At 40.5% G+C, this 15,179-nt stretch overlaps 1 protein-coding gene across 5 annotated transcripts in view; it reads left to right on the top strand.

Annotated features, from left to right (window-relative positions):
* Positions 1–15,179, top strand: part of LOC140385819 (piezo-type mechanosensitive ion channel component 2-like) — a 1,561,269-nt gene that overhangs the window by 119,257 nt on the left and 1,426,833 nt on the right. The gene's annotated exons all lie outside the window — the stretch shown is intronic.

Raw genomic sequence — 15,179 nt, 5'->3', positions numbered from 1 at the left:
AACTAACTTTAAAAGCTTTGGTAGGTATGTGAAGAAAAAAAGATAGGTGAAGATCCCTTACATTCAGAAACAGGGGCATTTATAATGAGGAACAAAGAAATGACTGACCAACTAAATGCATACCTTGGTTCTGTCTTCACAAAGGAGAACACAAATAACGTACCAGAAATTTAAGAGAACACGAATTAGTGAGAGGGAGGAACTGAAGGAAAATCAGTATTAGTAGGGAAATGGTGTTGGTGAAATTGATTGGATTGAAGGCCAATAAATTCCCAGGGCCTGATATTCTACATCCCAGAGTACTTAACGAAGTGGCCCTAGAAATACTGCATGCATTGGTGGTCATCTTCCAAAATTCTGTAGACTTTTCAACAGTTCCTACAGATTGGAGGGTGGCTAATGTAACCTAACTATTTAAAAAGGGAGGTAGAGAGAAAACGAAAATATAGACCAGTCCGCCTGACGTTGGTAGTGGAGAAAAATCTAGAATCCATTATAAATGATTTAATAACAGAGCGCTTGGAAAACCGTGACAAGATCGGATCGAGTTAGTGTGGATTTATGAAAGGAAAATCTACTAGAATTCTTTGAGGACATAACTAGTAGAGTTGACAAGGAAGAGCCAGTGGTTGTCGTATATTTGGTCTCTCAGAAGGCTTTCAACAAAGTTCTAAGAGATTAGCATGTAAAATTAAAGCACGTGGGATTGGGGGGAGTGTATTGAGATGGAAAGAAAACTGGTTGGCAGATAGAAAAAAGAGTAGGAATAAATAGATATTTTCCCCACATGACAGGCAGTGACTAGTGGGGTATCACAGGGATAACGCCCTACTATGCACTGTATATATCAATGATTTAGATAAGGGAACTAAATGTAATACATCCAAATTTGCAGATGACACAAAGCTGGCAGGAAAACTGAGCTGTGAGGAGGATGCAGAGATGCTTCAGTGTGATTAGGACAAGTTGAGTGAATGGGCAAATGCATGGCTGATGCAATATGATGTAAATAAATGTGAGATTATCCACTTTGGTAACAAAAACATGAGGCAAATTATTATCTGAAAAGCTCGAGATTGAGAGAGGGGAATGTGTGTCAAGGGTGTCCTTGTACACCAGTTGCTGAAAGTAAGCATGCATGTGCAGAAGGCTGTAAAGAAGGCAAATGGTATGCTGGCCTTCGTAGTGAGAGGATTTGGTATCGGAGCAGGGATGTCCTGCTGCAAATATACAGGGCCTTTGTGTGATGTTCTTGCTATAGAGGGTGTGCGGGAAGGTTTCCCAAACTGATTCCTGTGATTGTGGGACTGAAATATGAGGAGAGATTGAGTTGGTTCAGATTATATTCGCTGCAGTTCAGAATAATGAGGGGGGATTTCCTAGAAACTTATAAAATCTACCAGGACTAGACAGCGTTGATGCAGAAAGGAAGTTCCAGATGGTGGGGAGACCCAGAACCAGGGGTCCCAGTCTCAGCATTTAGGATTGAGATGAGAAATAATTTCTTTAACCAGAGAGTGGTAAACCTGTGGAACCTGTTACCACATAAAGCAGTTGAGGTCAAATCATTGTGGGTGGATTCTTTTCTCTGACCGGAGTTCAATTGTACCGGTTTTCCAATCCCCTTGTAGTTGTGGTTGTAAAGCGGGATGCAATTCAATGTTCCATGCCATGCCCCAACCTCCCACCACCACCTAATACCAGGGTAATGTGCCCCAACCCACCCCCCACAGGGACCCCTGTAATAGGGGGACTCCCCACAGGGACCCCTGTAATAGGGGGACTCCCCACAGGGACCCCTGTAATAGGGGGACTCCCCACAGGGACCCCTGTAATAGGGGGACTCCCCACAGGGACCCCTGTAATAGGGGCACTCCCCACAGGGACCCCTGTAATAGTGGCACTCCCCACAGGGACCCCTGTATAGGGGCACTCCCCACAGGGACCCCTGTAATAGGAGCACTCCCCAGAGGGACCCCTGCAATAGGGGAACTCCCCACTGGGATCCTTGTAATAGGGGCACTCACCACAAGGATCCTTGTAATGGGGGCACCCCACAGGGACCCCTGTAATAGGGGCACCCCACAGGGACCCCTGTAATAGGGGCACCCCACAGGGACCCCTGTAATAGGGGCACCCCACAGGGACCCCTGTAATAAGGACACTCTCCACAAGGGCCCCTGTAATGGGGGGACCCTTCCCCCCCGCCCCCCCCCCCCAACAAGGACCTCTGTAATAGGGGGATCTCCCCACAAGGACCTCTGTAATAGGGGACCCCCCCCACCCCACATTTGCATTAATTTATATGCTCCCACTGGCGTGCAGCATGGAACTTGTTCACGCTGCCAGTGGGATGTCGGAACATAGGGATTTTTCTCCAACGCCTGATTCTCCGAACCATTGGAGATCTGCAAATCCTTCCAACACACGCTAATAACAGGGGAAAGGAGCAGGAGAGTTTTCTGGTCAGCCATGTAATAGAATGAATGTTGAAATCTCTACCATCACTATCCATAGCTCCAGTGCATGTAAAAGTACACGGTACCTCAGAAACTCGGACTCCATGAGGGAACTCTACTACACCACCAGCAATATAGTGTGACAGAAATAAATAATTATATAGCATGATATGAAATGCTTAATTTTTATTATATTCACACCTACCAGGAACTAAGTTGAGACTGCTCACGCTGATGTTGTATAAGGTTATGGCAGTTATGAGAGAGGAGGTATTTATTTAATCAGATGGATTTAAACCTAGGTTTCAGAGACAAATGCACCATATTCCAACATACCGCAATCGATTCCACTCTTAACTCCCACCATTTAATTCTTAATTATTTTGTCATCAAGATTTTGAACAGTGACGATAGCTCATTAGCTCTGATACATTTTGGGACACCATCCTGAGTTCATGAAAAATACTGTGCAGGAATATAATTTTTGGGTGTTTTAATTCAAAGTGTAGTTGCAATTGTACTGTTCCCCATGGTTTTTGTACAGTGGTAAATCTATAGGAAGACTGCTAAAAATGTTAAATTTAATCGCTGAGAAAATTTAACTTCAAGGTATTCTTTATTAAACCTTTCCCATTTACAGCAAAACAAGGATTTAAAAGACACAAAATATTGAGATTCTTGTTGTGGTGTTCTTTGTGTTTGTAAAACTCAGGATGGGTAAAGGTTGTAGTGTGCACAAAGAACCTCAAAGCTATGTTGAATTAACAAAGCTAATTTTATTACACCACTCTCAACACAGTTCGAACACTATTCCTAAAACAAGCAGCACTATATAATACAATTACTATCTATATTATAGCTAACTACTGCCTCTAACACACTATCTCTCTAATTATCTCTAGACTCTCTGTTCACTATCTGCTCTCCCACTACACTCTCCCAGAAGCCTGAGAGGCATTTCCTTTTATAGGTCTGCTCCCAGCTCCATCTGATGATCAAATGAAGTAGCTCATTAACTCTCAATGTGCCAGACATTACACATAATGTTTTCAAACATGCATAATCACTACAATAATCACTAACTGAGAATGATATCACAAGACACATAGCAACAGTTCATAAGTTAAGATAATGATGAGGCTTCTTCCACATTCTTGTCGATCTTCTTAACGCACAAGGTTCAGAATCAGAACTGTCCTTGAGCTTGTCATTTTTTAGATCGGACATGAATGTCTCTGGAAATCTGACATTGTCCAATTGTGAGTCGGGTTTTGCTGGAGGTAGGTCTTGTGTATCAGTCGGCTTATTTACTTTCAGTAAGGCTCTATGATTTCGCCGATACATTGAACCTGATGCTGTTTGAACAACGTACGAATGAGGTGCTATTTCATACAGAACTTTTGCTGTGTCAGACCATCCACCAGTCGGATTTCTAATTATTTAGCATGCTGATTATAGTAAAAGCATTGTTTGTGCTTCTGCTGAGCCATCTTTCCCTTCACCGTCTGGTCATCTAGATTTGGAAAAGGTTTACCTGAAAGAGGCGTACACAGCTTCCTGCCTATCAGCAACTGCGCTGGTGATAATCCTGAAGCAAGAGGAGTGGCTCTATAACTTAATAATGCCAAGAAAAAATCTTGCTGGTTGTCATATGCCTTCTGGAACAGCTTTTTGACACACTTTTCTGCTTTGCCACTGGACTGTGGGAATAATGGACTTGAGGTTATATGCTGAAAATTGTACCATTTGACAAAGGCAGACCAATCCCAACAGCTAATACATGGACCATTATCTGTCATCACAGTCAGGGGTATTCCATGTCTTGCAAATATGGATTTTGTGGCTCAAATTACTGATTTGGCAGTCAAATCCGTTACGGTAACTACTTCTGGGTAGTTCGAATAATAATACTTCATTATTAGATAGACTTTACCTCAAAAGTAAAATAAGTCCATCCCTACTTTGGACCAAGGGATTGTGATTATTTCACTAGACGCGAATGTCTCTTTCTGTTGTGAAGATTGATACATTTAGACCATAAGACCCAGGAGCAGAATTAGGCCACTCAGCCCATTGAGTCTGCTCTGCCATTCAATCATGGCTGATATTTTTCTCATCCCCAATTCACCTGCCTTATCCCCATAACCCCTCATCCCCTTATTGATCAAGAACTTATCTATCTCTGTCTTAAAGATGCTCAGTGATTTGGCCTCCACTTCTGTGGCAAAGAGTTCCATAGGTTCATCACTCTCTGGCTGAAGAAATACCTCCTCATCTCTGTTTTAAAGGATTGTCCCTTTAGTCTGAGATTGTATCCTCTGGTTCTAGTTTTTCCTACAAGTGGAAACATCCTCTCCACATCCACTCTATCCATTCCTCGCAGTATCCTGTAAGTTTCAATAAGATCCCCCCTCATCCTTCTAAACTCCAACGAGTACAAACACAGAGTCCTCATCCTTTCCTCATATGACAAGCTCTTCATTCCAGGGATAATTCTTGTGAACTTCCTCTGGACCCTTTCCAAGGCCAGCACATCCTTCCTTAGATACAGGGCTCAAAACTGCTCACAATACTCCAAATGGGGTCTGACCAGACCCATGACAATTGGAATTGAAATATTCTGTGTTGGGTATATGGTAGATCATTTTACACAAACAAATACAATTTGGACTGACAGTTATTCATTATGGGGAGATGGTGGCAAAGTAGTAAAGTCACTGGACTACTAATTTAGGCGAATTCAAATTCCAACACGGCAGCTTGTGGAATTTGAATTCAATTAATCTGGAACTGAAAGCTAGTCTCAATAATGGTGGCCATTATCAATTGTCGTAAAATCCATTTTGTTGACAAATGCCCGTTAGGGAAGGAAATTTGCTCTCCATATCTGGTCTGGCTGAAATGTGACTGCAGACCCACGGCATGTGGTTGACTCTTAACTGACCTATGTAATGGCCCAACAAGCCACTCAGCTGGAATGGCAATATGGGAGAGGCAACAAATGCTGGCCTTGCCAGCAATACACACATCCTGTGAAAGAACAAAAAAAGTGATTTGTTTTCTTATATTACAGCAGTTGAAATCTGATGACATCAACAACACCTAGATAGTACAAACAATTGTTTTCCTCTTTAAAATCTCAAAATTCTTGAATTATTTGAGACTATAATATTTTACTTTCGTTGGAGCTGATCAAATTTCTTGGAGTAGTTGGTACTCAAAGGGAGTTGTTCTGTGTATTGGGATTATTGATCAAAGTTAGTATTTTGGGAGGCAAGGAGAGCAGACCAGAATGCAGGCATCCTGCCAAGGTTTTTAACAAATTCCAGATGTTTTCAGAACTGAAATGGTAGTATTACATTTCAGTAAAAATCACTAAAATGGATTAAACTGCATATACAAAGACATCACAGTTCCCAGTACAACAGCCATCTGCAAAAATGTATAGCTATTCATTCGGAGTTTAAAGCACACACTGTAAGAGGACCATTGATGTGTTGACAAGAGTACATGTAAACAGAGCATGAATTTTGGTCTGTGACTCATGACTGCCCTTTCAATGAGTATCTGCAGCATGCACATCAGTAAAAGGTCATTAACATAATACAAAATGTTACACATGATTCATTTTTGCTGGATTATTGAAGAATAACTTCAGTTTTGTTATTAAAAATCCTCAATTTTATGCCAATCATAAGAACCTAATGACAGTTACAGATTTTGTTTGGGTACTGGCTACATTTTTATGGATGTTCTATTTCAGTGAAGGAGTTAACAATCATACCAATATGATTGTAGTGTTCCTTAAGTTCTATGCTTGATGATTACATCTGTTGTTGAGTAAGTAGCCTTCTCAGAATTCAGGAAGAGACATTTACAGTCATTCAGTATCCTGGTGAAGAAGAAGGAAATATTGTTTAAGTGTAGTTCTAAAAATAGTTGCTGAACAGATTACATTAACTGTTATAATGGTATCACAGACAAAATGATAGAAAGACAAACCTATCAATAAATACACTGAGTACTAAGGAACTAATTTTCCTATTTTGCTTGGCATAAGGAATTTCCAAGGCACATCATACAGAAGAAAAGTGGATTGGAAGAATCATAAACCTGAATTAGATCCTGCTCAACTTTCCATCAATTAACGGAAATAATATTAGCTTGCCTCTGTTATGGTCATGCAAACCTCTTTGCCCATGTTTTATCTTTGCACTTAAATTTATGCCAAATGCAAGAAGAGTAAAATTTGCTCCTGAATGATCTGTACTTTTCCCTAACTTCAAATTTTTCCTGAAACCACTGGTTCTTGCTGGTATATGATTCAAAAGGTGCCTGCATCCACCTTACTGAAGAGAGGTTTTTGTGTGCATGTCTAGATTGGATGGGATTGGATTTGTTTATTGTCATGTGTACCGAGGTACAGTGAAAAGTATTTTTCTGCGAGCAGCTCAACAGATCATTGAGTACATGAGCACCAGCATCGGTTGAAGCATACAAGGGTGTAGTGTTAATGAGGTCAGTCCATAAGAGGGTCGTTTAGGAGTCTGGTAATGGCGGGGAAGAAGCTGTTTTTGAGTCTGTTCTTGCATGTTCTCAGACTTCTGTATATCCTGTCCCATGGAAGAAATTGGAAGAGTGAGTAAGCCGGGTGGGAGGGGTCTTTGATTATGCTGCCTGCTTTCCCCAGGCAGCGGGAGGTGTAGATGGAGTCAATGGATGGGAGGCACGTCCGTGTAATGGACTGGGCTGTGTTCACGACTCTGAAGTTTCTTGCGGTCCTGGGCCGAGCAGTTGCCAGACCAAATTGTGATGCAGCCAGATAGGATGCTTTCTATAGTGCATCTGTAAAAGTTGGTAAGAACTAATGTGGACTGTGAAGGTTATCAGTAGAATGCTTAGCTCTGTTCTTGTTGAATATTGGCATATTAGTAACTTTCAAAAAAGAATTGGATAAATACTTAAAAAGGAAAATATTTACAGGGCTATGACAAAAGAACAGGGAAGTTGGGCTAATTGGCTATCTTTTCCAAAGTGCTGACACAGGCCTAATGGCCACCTTCTGTGCTGAACGATACTGAGATTCTCTCACTATATTAACACAATTGTGGTTGATATTTGCCCTTTGTGTGCTCATCCCAATTATGCTTCAGCTTTTATCAAGCTATCAGCTAGCTAAGACTGGACATTAAGTCTATATTTTAATACTATACTAATGGAGCCTTTGTCAGCTGAGCCACATAGCGTAGCTTTGTAAGAATTTATGAATAGCTTGTGAATTCGAACAACAAAGTCACTGGGTGACGTGCGTTAATGATACAACACAGCTTGTCCTTTAGAATTTATATCTGCTCTGGTGGATGCGTTTTGAAATTCCATGTATGTAACGCAATTAGTCATGATAAAATTATTGTTCTGACTAGTGCAATTAATGCTGTTGCTTTTTAAGTGGGTGAACTAAGACTAAAATTAGAGAAAAAAGATTGACAACATTAATATCACTTTTCTCAAAGATTCTCAAACATTTCTGAAAGTCAGCTTGTAATCAACTAGATGTATTTATGTCACAGAGCCAATGTAGCTCAGCAATAAGCGATGCTTAATCTTCAGTTGTTCCTAATGATTTCAGAAATGATGCTGTAAAATACGTTTATGGTAAACCAACAGAAATCAGAAGTCATTTTGTTGTTGACAATAGTGAATGACCTCTATTAATATAATTGTACGGATTATCTGCTGTGATTGTGACCTACCTCATTTTATGCCGGTTAAATGTAGTTAGTTAGAAGAGCATTGTTATGTTCTGTATTGTGGCTGTGGTAAAGATGCACCTAGAACATCTAGTTCTTTGACTGGTAAGATAGTTTATTAAAAAAATGAACAAGTGGAAAGTAACTAACAAACTATAATATAAACGACAACGAATAAGTGAATTCTCCTGGAGCTACTTCTAATGCGACTGTCCTCTAATATGACTTACTACCAACTGCTGGATCTCTGGAGTCACATGGTAGATCTCTATCACCACCTGTTGGTCAGAGGTCATATAGATAATTATACACATTAATAGATAACTATATGCATTACTGTGTGTAAACATATCACCACAAGCATCTGGAAAATGTCTCCTGTTTTGCCAACTTAGCTTCAAAGAAGCAGAGTCAGTCTGAAAGCTAGTTTTGTTCAGAATTAATACAGGACTAAAATGTGTCATTATAAACTGCAAGATTCTTAGTAACTCCAGAAAATCAAAATGACAAAAGATATTGTTTCTTCAGTTTTTTATTTTTAATCCGAATACTATTGTAAAGAACAAAGCGTGTAATTATTTTAATAAGATCTCTTAAACAGCTAAAATTCAGTACTACTAAAAATCATTTGGATTGATTTATATTAAAGCATTCTTTGCCTTAAGAAATATCTGGTAAGACAAACCTAATTATTGTCCTTCTACGATTGCCATTGTACATGTTTTACATTTTCACTTGGGATGGGACTGACAACGTTCCGAAACTAGTACTGAAGACTTGTGATTCATAACAAGCCATTCCCCTAGCCAAGCAATTCCAGTACAGCTACAACACTGGTATGTACCCAGTAATGTAGAAAAGTGTCCAGATATGGCCTGTTCACATGGTTGTGGTAGTTGGGGGTCAATCATCTCAGCTTCAGGGCGTCACTGCAAGAGTTCCTCAGGATAGTGTCCTAAGCCCAACCATCTTCAGCTGCTTCATCAATGACCTCCCTTCCATCATAATGTCAGAAGTAGGGATGTTTGCGGATGACTGCACAATGTTCAGCACCATTCGTGACTCATAGAAACATAGAAACTAAATGCGGAGGTGGCCGTTCGGCCCTTCAAGCCTGCTCTGCCATTCATTATGATCATGGCTGATCATCAAATGCAGTACCCTGATCTCCCCCCCCCCCCGCATATCCCTTGTGCCCGTTAGTTCCAAGAGCTATTTCTAATTCCTTCTTGAAATTACACAACATTTTGGCCTCAACTACTTTTTGTGGTAGCGACTTCCACGGATTAACCACTCACTGGGTGAAGAAATTTCTCACCTCTGTCCTAAAAGGTTTGCCCCTTACCCTCAAAATATGACCCCTAGTTCTGGACATCCCCACCATCATGAACATTCTTTCTGAATCTACCCTATCTAATCCTGTTAATTTTGTATGTTTGTCCATGAGATCCCTTCTCACTCTTCTAAACTCAAATGAATATAATCCGAACCGACTTAGTCTCTCCTCGTATGACAGTCCCACCATCCCAGGAATCAGCTTGGTAAACCCTTGCTGCACTTCATAGCAAGAACATCCTTCCTCAGATAAGGACACCAAAACTGCACAAAATACTCCAGGTGTAGCCTCACTAATGCCCTATACAATTGCAGTAAAATATCTCGAGTCCTATACTCAAATCATCTCACTATGAAGACCAACATACCATTTGCCTTCTTTACTGCCTGCTGTACTTTCAGCAACCGATGCATGAGGACACCAAGGTCTCGCTGAGTATCCACCTCTCTCAATTTACACCCATTTAAATAATAATCTGCCTTCCTATTTTTCCTACCAAAGTGGATAACCTCACATTTATCCACAGTATACAGCATCTGCCATGCATGTGCCCACTCATTCAGTCTGTCCAAATCCCGCTGAAGCATCTCTGCATCTTCCTTACAGCTCACTCTCTCACCCAACTTTGTATCATCTGCAAACTTGGAGATAATACATTTAGTTCTCTTGTCCAAATCATTAATATATAATGTGATCAGTTGGGGTCCTAGCACAGATCCCTGCGGTACTCCACTAGTCACTGCCAATCAGAAAAAGACCCATTTATTCCAACTTCTTGCTTCCTTTTTGCGAACCAGCTTTCTATCCATCTCGAGACACTACACATGAGCTTTACTTTTACATATTAATCTGCTATGTGAGACCTTGGCGAAAGCCTTCCAAAAGTCTAAATAAACCACATCCACCGGTTCTCCCTGGTCAACTCTATTAGATACAGCTTCAGAGAATTTTAGTAGATTTGACAAGCATGATTTTCCTTTTGTAAATCCATGCTGAATTTGTCTGATTACACCACTGCTTTCCAAATGCTGTGCTGTGATATCCTTGATAATGGACTCCAGCAACTTCTCTTTAATCAACATTAGGCCCACTGGTCTATAGTTCCCTGTTTTCTCTCTACCCCCTTTTTTGAATAGCGAGGTTATATTTGCTACCCTCCAATTTGTAGGAACCATTCCAGAGTCCAAAGAATTTTGGGAAATGACCACCAATGGATCTACTATTTCCAAAGCAGCTTCCTTAAGTACTCTGGGATGAAGATTATCAGGCCTGGAGATGTGTCCGTCTTTAACCCCATTAATTTCCCCCAAACCATTTCTTTACTCATGCTAATTTCCTTCAGTTCCTCACTAAAACGTGTATTTCTCAGAACTTCCGGTACGTTATTCATGATAGAAGCAAAGTATGAATTTAGTTCTTCAACCATTTCTTTGTTCCCTGATATGAATTCCCCCATTTCTGACTGTAAGGGGCCTACATTAGTTTTTATCAATCCTTTTCTCTTTACATACTGATACAGATTTTTACAGTTTACTTTCAAATTGTATTTTCTCCTTCTTAATCAATCCCTTGGTCTGCTTTTGTTGAATTTTAAACTGTTCCCAATCCTCAGGTCTATTGTGTTTTTTTGCTAATTTGTATGCCTCGTCTAAGGAATAAACCACTTTTGGAATTCACCTATTCATTCCTTGACTGTATGCCATTTCCTGCCCGCTGTTCTTCCTTTCAGTAATGTTTCCCAATCTATCATAGCCAGATAAAGAAGCAATACCTGTCCAAATGCAGCAAGACCTGGAAAATATCCAGGCTTGGGCTGACAAATGGCAAGTTACATTTGCGCCACACAAGTGTTAAGGAATGGGTTAAGAGACATTCCAATTAGATGTCTCATTGATGTTAAGTATCCGGTAATTGACACAACAGCAGCCAGAGGTACCAGAGGACGGTTGCTATGCAAATGTGAAGTGTTGAAAGATACAACTTTTCCAGACTCGACCAAAGAGTGAGTGAGGAGAAAACAAAATAAAAAAATACATAGCTGAACCTAGGATAAAGATGTCCGGATATGACTATTCGCCATTATTTTCTGAAAGGGATCATACGACCAATGGAGAAGTGCAGTTGTTATGTGGACGAAGGTAACTGCCTTGGGAAAGAGGAAACAAGATATGGCATTGGCTCTTTCCCTACTTTATGAGAGTAAAGTCCGAAGCAAAGTGTTTTCTGAACTGGAATTGGAACAATTAGACTCAGAAGAAGGTCTGGAGACTCTATTACATTTTATGGATAAGATTTATCAAAACGATGACTTGTTAAGTGTTTATGAAGCCTGGTCAGAATTTGATAGATTCCAGAAAACAGAGGATATCTTTATTGAGGACGATATAATGGAATTTAGCAGACTATACAGAAGGCTGCACAAACACCGCCTGGAATTTCCACAGTCCGTGTTGGCATTTAAGTTACTGGACTGTGCTAAAGTGACCAATATGGATAGGCTCCTGGTTTTGACAGGAGTTAGTTTGCGGATAATGACACCTTATTCGATCAGATAATAGAGGCCTTAAAGATGTTTCTGGGAAAACATTCAATTCCTATGGCTCTTATGACACAAATGGGTCAGTCAGCAATAAAGCATACTATGGAAGATACACTTCTGACAGGATGGCGAGATCATACAGCTATGAACAGGTTACGAGAGTATGGCAGAAGATCGGGACCCATAAATTATGAGGACAGAAACCCATTTAAAACCTATCGGGGCTGGTTTAGGACAGGGCTAAAGAGCTGACTTTTAAAGCAGACCAAGGCAGGCCAGCAGCACTGTTCAATTCCCGTACCAGCCTCCCCGAACAGGCGCCGGAATGTGGTGACTAGGGGCTTTTCACGGTAACTTCATTTGAGCCTACTTATGACAATAAGCGATTTTCATTTCATTTCAGAATAGGAGGAGGGTCAAGGAGAATGGAAATAGGAAAATGAAACTTAGAAATGCCCGGGGTATGATAAATTGATGTTTTCACTGTGACGCTCCATACCATTATGCTTTCAACTGTCCAACATGTTATAATAGTGTTTGAAGCTACACATGACATGGAGAGTCAGAAGAGGAAAAAGATAGTGACCAGAAAGAAGGCAGTGTCCTATTATCAAGCAGTTTTACTCAGGTAATGAGGGATGTGGGTGTTGGTTGCCGAATCCTTCAATTGTGCTGTATTGGACAGTGGCTGCACATTTACTATGTGTGGGATTCACTGGTTAAAATGTTACCTGGACTCTTTGAATGCTGAAAATCGTAACAAGATTAAGGAATTTGAAAGTTCCACAAGTTTCAGGTTTGGGGATGATAATACTCTGAAGTTGCTGAAAAGAATGGTGATCCCTTGCAATATTGCTGGAGTGAATCATTTCATTAGCACGGATGTTGTATCAAGTGAGATACCTTTGCTTCTGAGCAGACCGTCGATGAAGAAAGCACACATGAAACTGGATATGGAACAGGATAAGGCAACAGTTTTTGGAAAGACGGTGGACTTACAATTTACACAGTCGGGCCACTATTGTGTTCCATTACTGACAAATAATATTTCAAGTGCAGTTGTTAAGGATGTGTTATTGACAGTTGGAAATGGGACTTTAGCTGATAAAAAGCTTGTTGTATAAAAACTGCACAGGCAATTTGCGCATCCGGTTCCTTGGGAGGCTGAAAATTTATTAAAGGATGCAGGGGTAAGCGATGAAGACTAGACTAAGCTGATAGAACAGCTTTTACCAGGGATTTTAACGACGTTGTGACCATGGACCTTAAGATCTGGGATAAAGCTAACAATATATTTATTTTGCATTTTGTAGTTTTAAAGACCAGATTTAGTCAATCAACCATTGTACGAAGTAAAGAAAAGAGTAATTCTGGATCAGATTGTAGAAAATGGATAGGGACAGAAATGGGCCCACCGGCAAAATTTCTTACAGGCAATGGGGGAAATTTGCTAATGATGAGTTTAGGGATATATGTGAAATGTGAATATCACAGTTATGAATACGGCTGCGGAAAGCCCATTTAGTAATGGTGCTTGTGAAAAATACCATGCAGTAACAGGTGACATGCTCCAGATAATTTTGGCAGATGGACCAAATTGCAAGTTAAATTCAACCTTAGCATGGGCGGTACATGCAAAGAATTTGTTGCAGATGGTTGAGGCCTATAGTCCCTATCATTAGTGTTTGGTAGAAATCCTAAAATTCCGTCCATTTTGGATGACCAGCCTCCAGTTTGGAAAGGGACGACAATTAGCTCTGCCTTTGCTGAGTATTTAAATGCATGACATAACAGTAGAAAGCCTTTTTGGAAGCAGAAGTCTCTGAAAGGATTCGCAGAGCTTTAGGCATAATGTATCACCATCAAATACCATTCTTCAGCAAGGAGACATAGTATACTATAAGAGAGACAATTTTAATGAATGGAAATGCCCTGGGAAGATTATAGGCGCATAGATGGCAAAACAATTATTTTGCATCATGGCAATCCGACTGTTGGGGTACATTCATCAAGGATAATGGGTACAGATTACAAATTTTCAAATTTAGACAGAGCAGACACACATGATGAGGAACCAGGGTCATCTGGTACGCACGTGTTGCAGAACTATGAGGAACAGTTAACTGATATAGACAGGGTTTCTGTAGAGGAAGACAATACTTCTGATGAATTAGATCAGGGCATTTTTCCGAAAGGACAACTGCCAAACGTTGGTACAAAAGTGACACACTTGCCTGAAGGGTCTCGTCAATGGAAGGATGTAACTGTTATTAGTAGAGCAGGGAAGGCCACTGGAAAGTATAAACACTGGTTGAATGTACAGCATTCAGGGGAGGGTGTCGAGACAATGGATTGGGAACACAAAGTTCAAAAATGGAGGGCACAGAAATGCAGTGTCAGTTCAGATAGTACATCAGATAGTGAACAGGTTCGCAGGAAAAGGTCAAGAACTATTGAAAGGACATCCCAAAGCAGAAGGGAAAGATCAAGCAGTAGCAGTACAGACCAAGATCCCAGGCGGGATAGGGTACGTAGTTTGTCAAGGTCTCGGAACATGGGTACGACGACGAATACTACTAGGAGTAGAAGCCGACATGCACGTGAATTTTGGTGGCTTCCAATAAATTAGATGAGAAAGTTATCAAAGATGCCAAACAGCAAGAACTGCATAGTTGAAGTTAATTTGGGGTATACACGGAAGTAACGTATAGGGGACAAAGAGCTCTATCCCACAGATGGATTTGCACGGAAAAGTTTCTTCCGGATGGAACTTATAAGGCAAAGGCCAGGCTTGTGGCAATGGGGTTTGAAACAAATTTAGAAGATCAGAATTTAAGGGTAGATTCACCTACATCAGGAAAGGTTATTTTAAAAATCTTCTCGGCTCTACAATCCACAAAGGCATGGGATTGCAAATCTATAGATATAAAAGCTGCCTTTTTGCAGGGGCATCAGCTTCAGAGAGACATTCTTCTTTGTCCTCCTAAAGAGGCATCTAACACATAAGGGATACTCTGGAAGTTGAACAAATGTGTATATGGATTAAATGATGTGTCTAGAGTCTGGTATTTTTCGGTAAGGTCAGTTTTGTTAAA

Source organism: Scyliorhinus torazame, chromosome 11, assembly GCF_047496885.1.
Source record: "Scyliorhinus torazame isolate Kashiwa2021f chromosome 11, sScyTor2.1, whole genome shotgun sequence".
In the NCBI taxonomy this organism is placed as follows: Eukaryota; Metazoa; Chordata; class Chondrichthyes; order Carcharhiniformes; family Scyliorhinidae; genus Scyliorhinus; species Scyliorhinus torazame.
The sequence above is the reverse complement of the archived record's forward strand: the minus strand, read 5'-3'. Positions and strand labels throughout refer to the sequence as shown.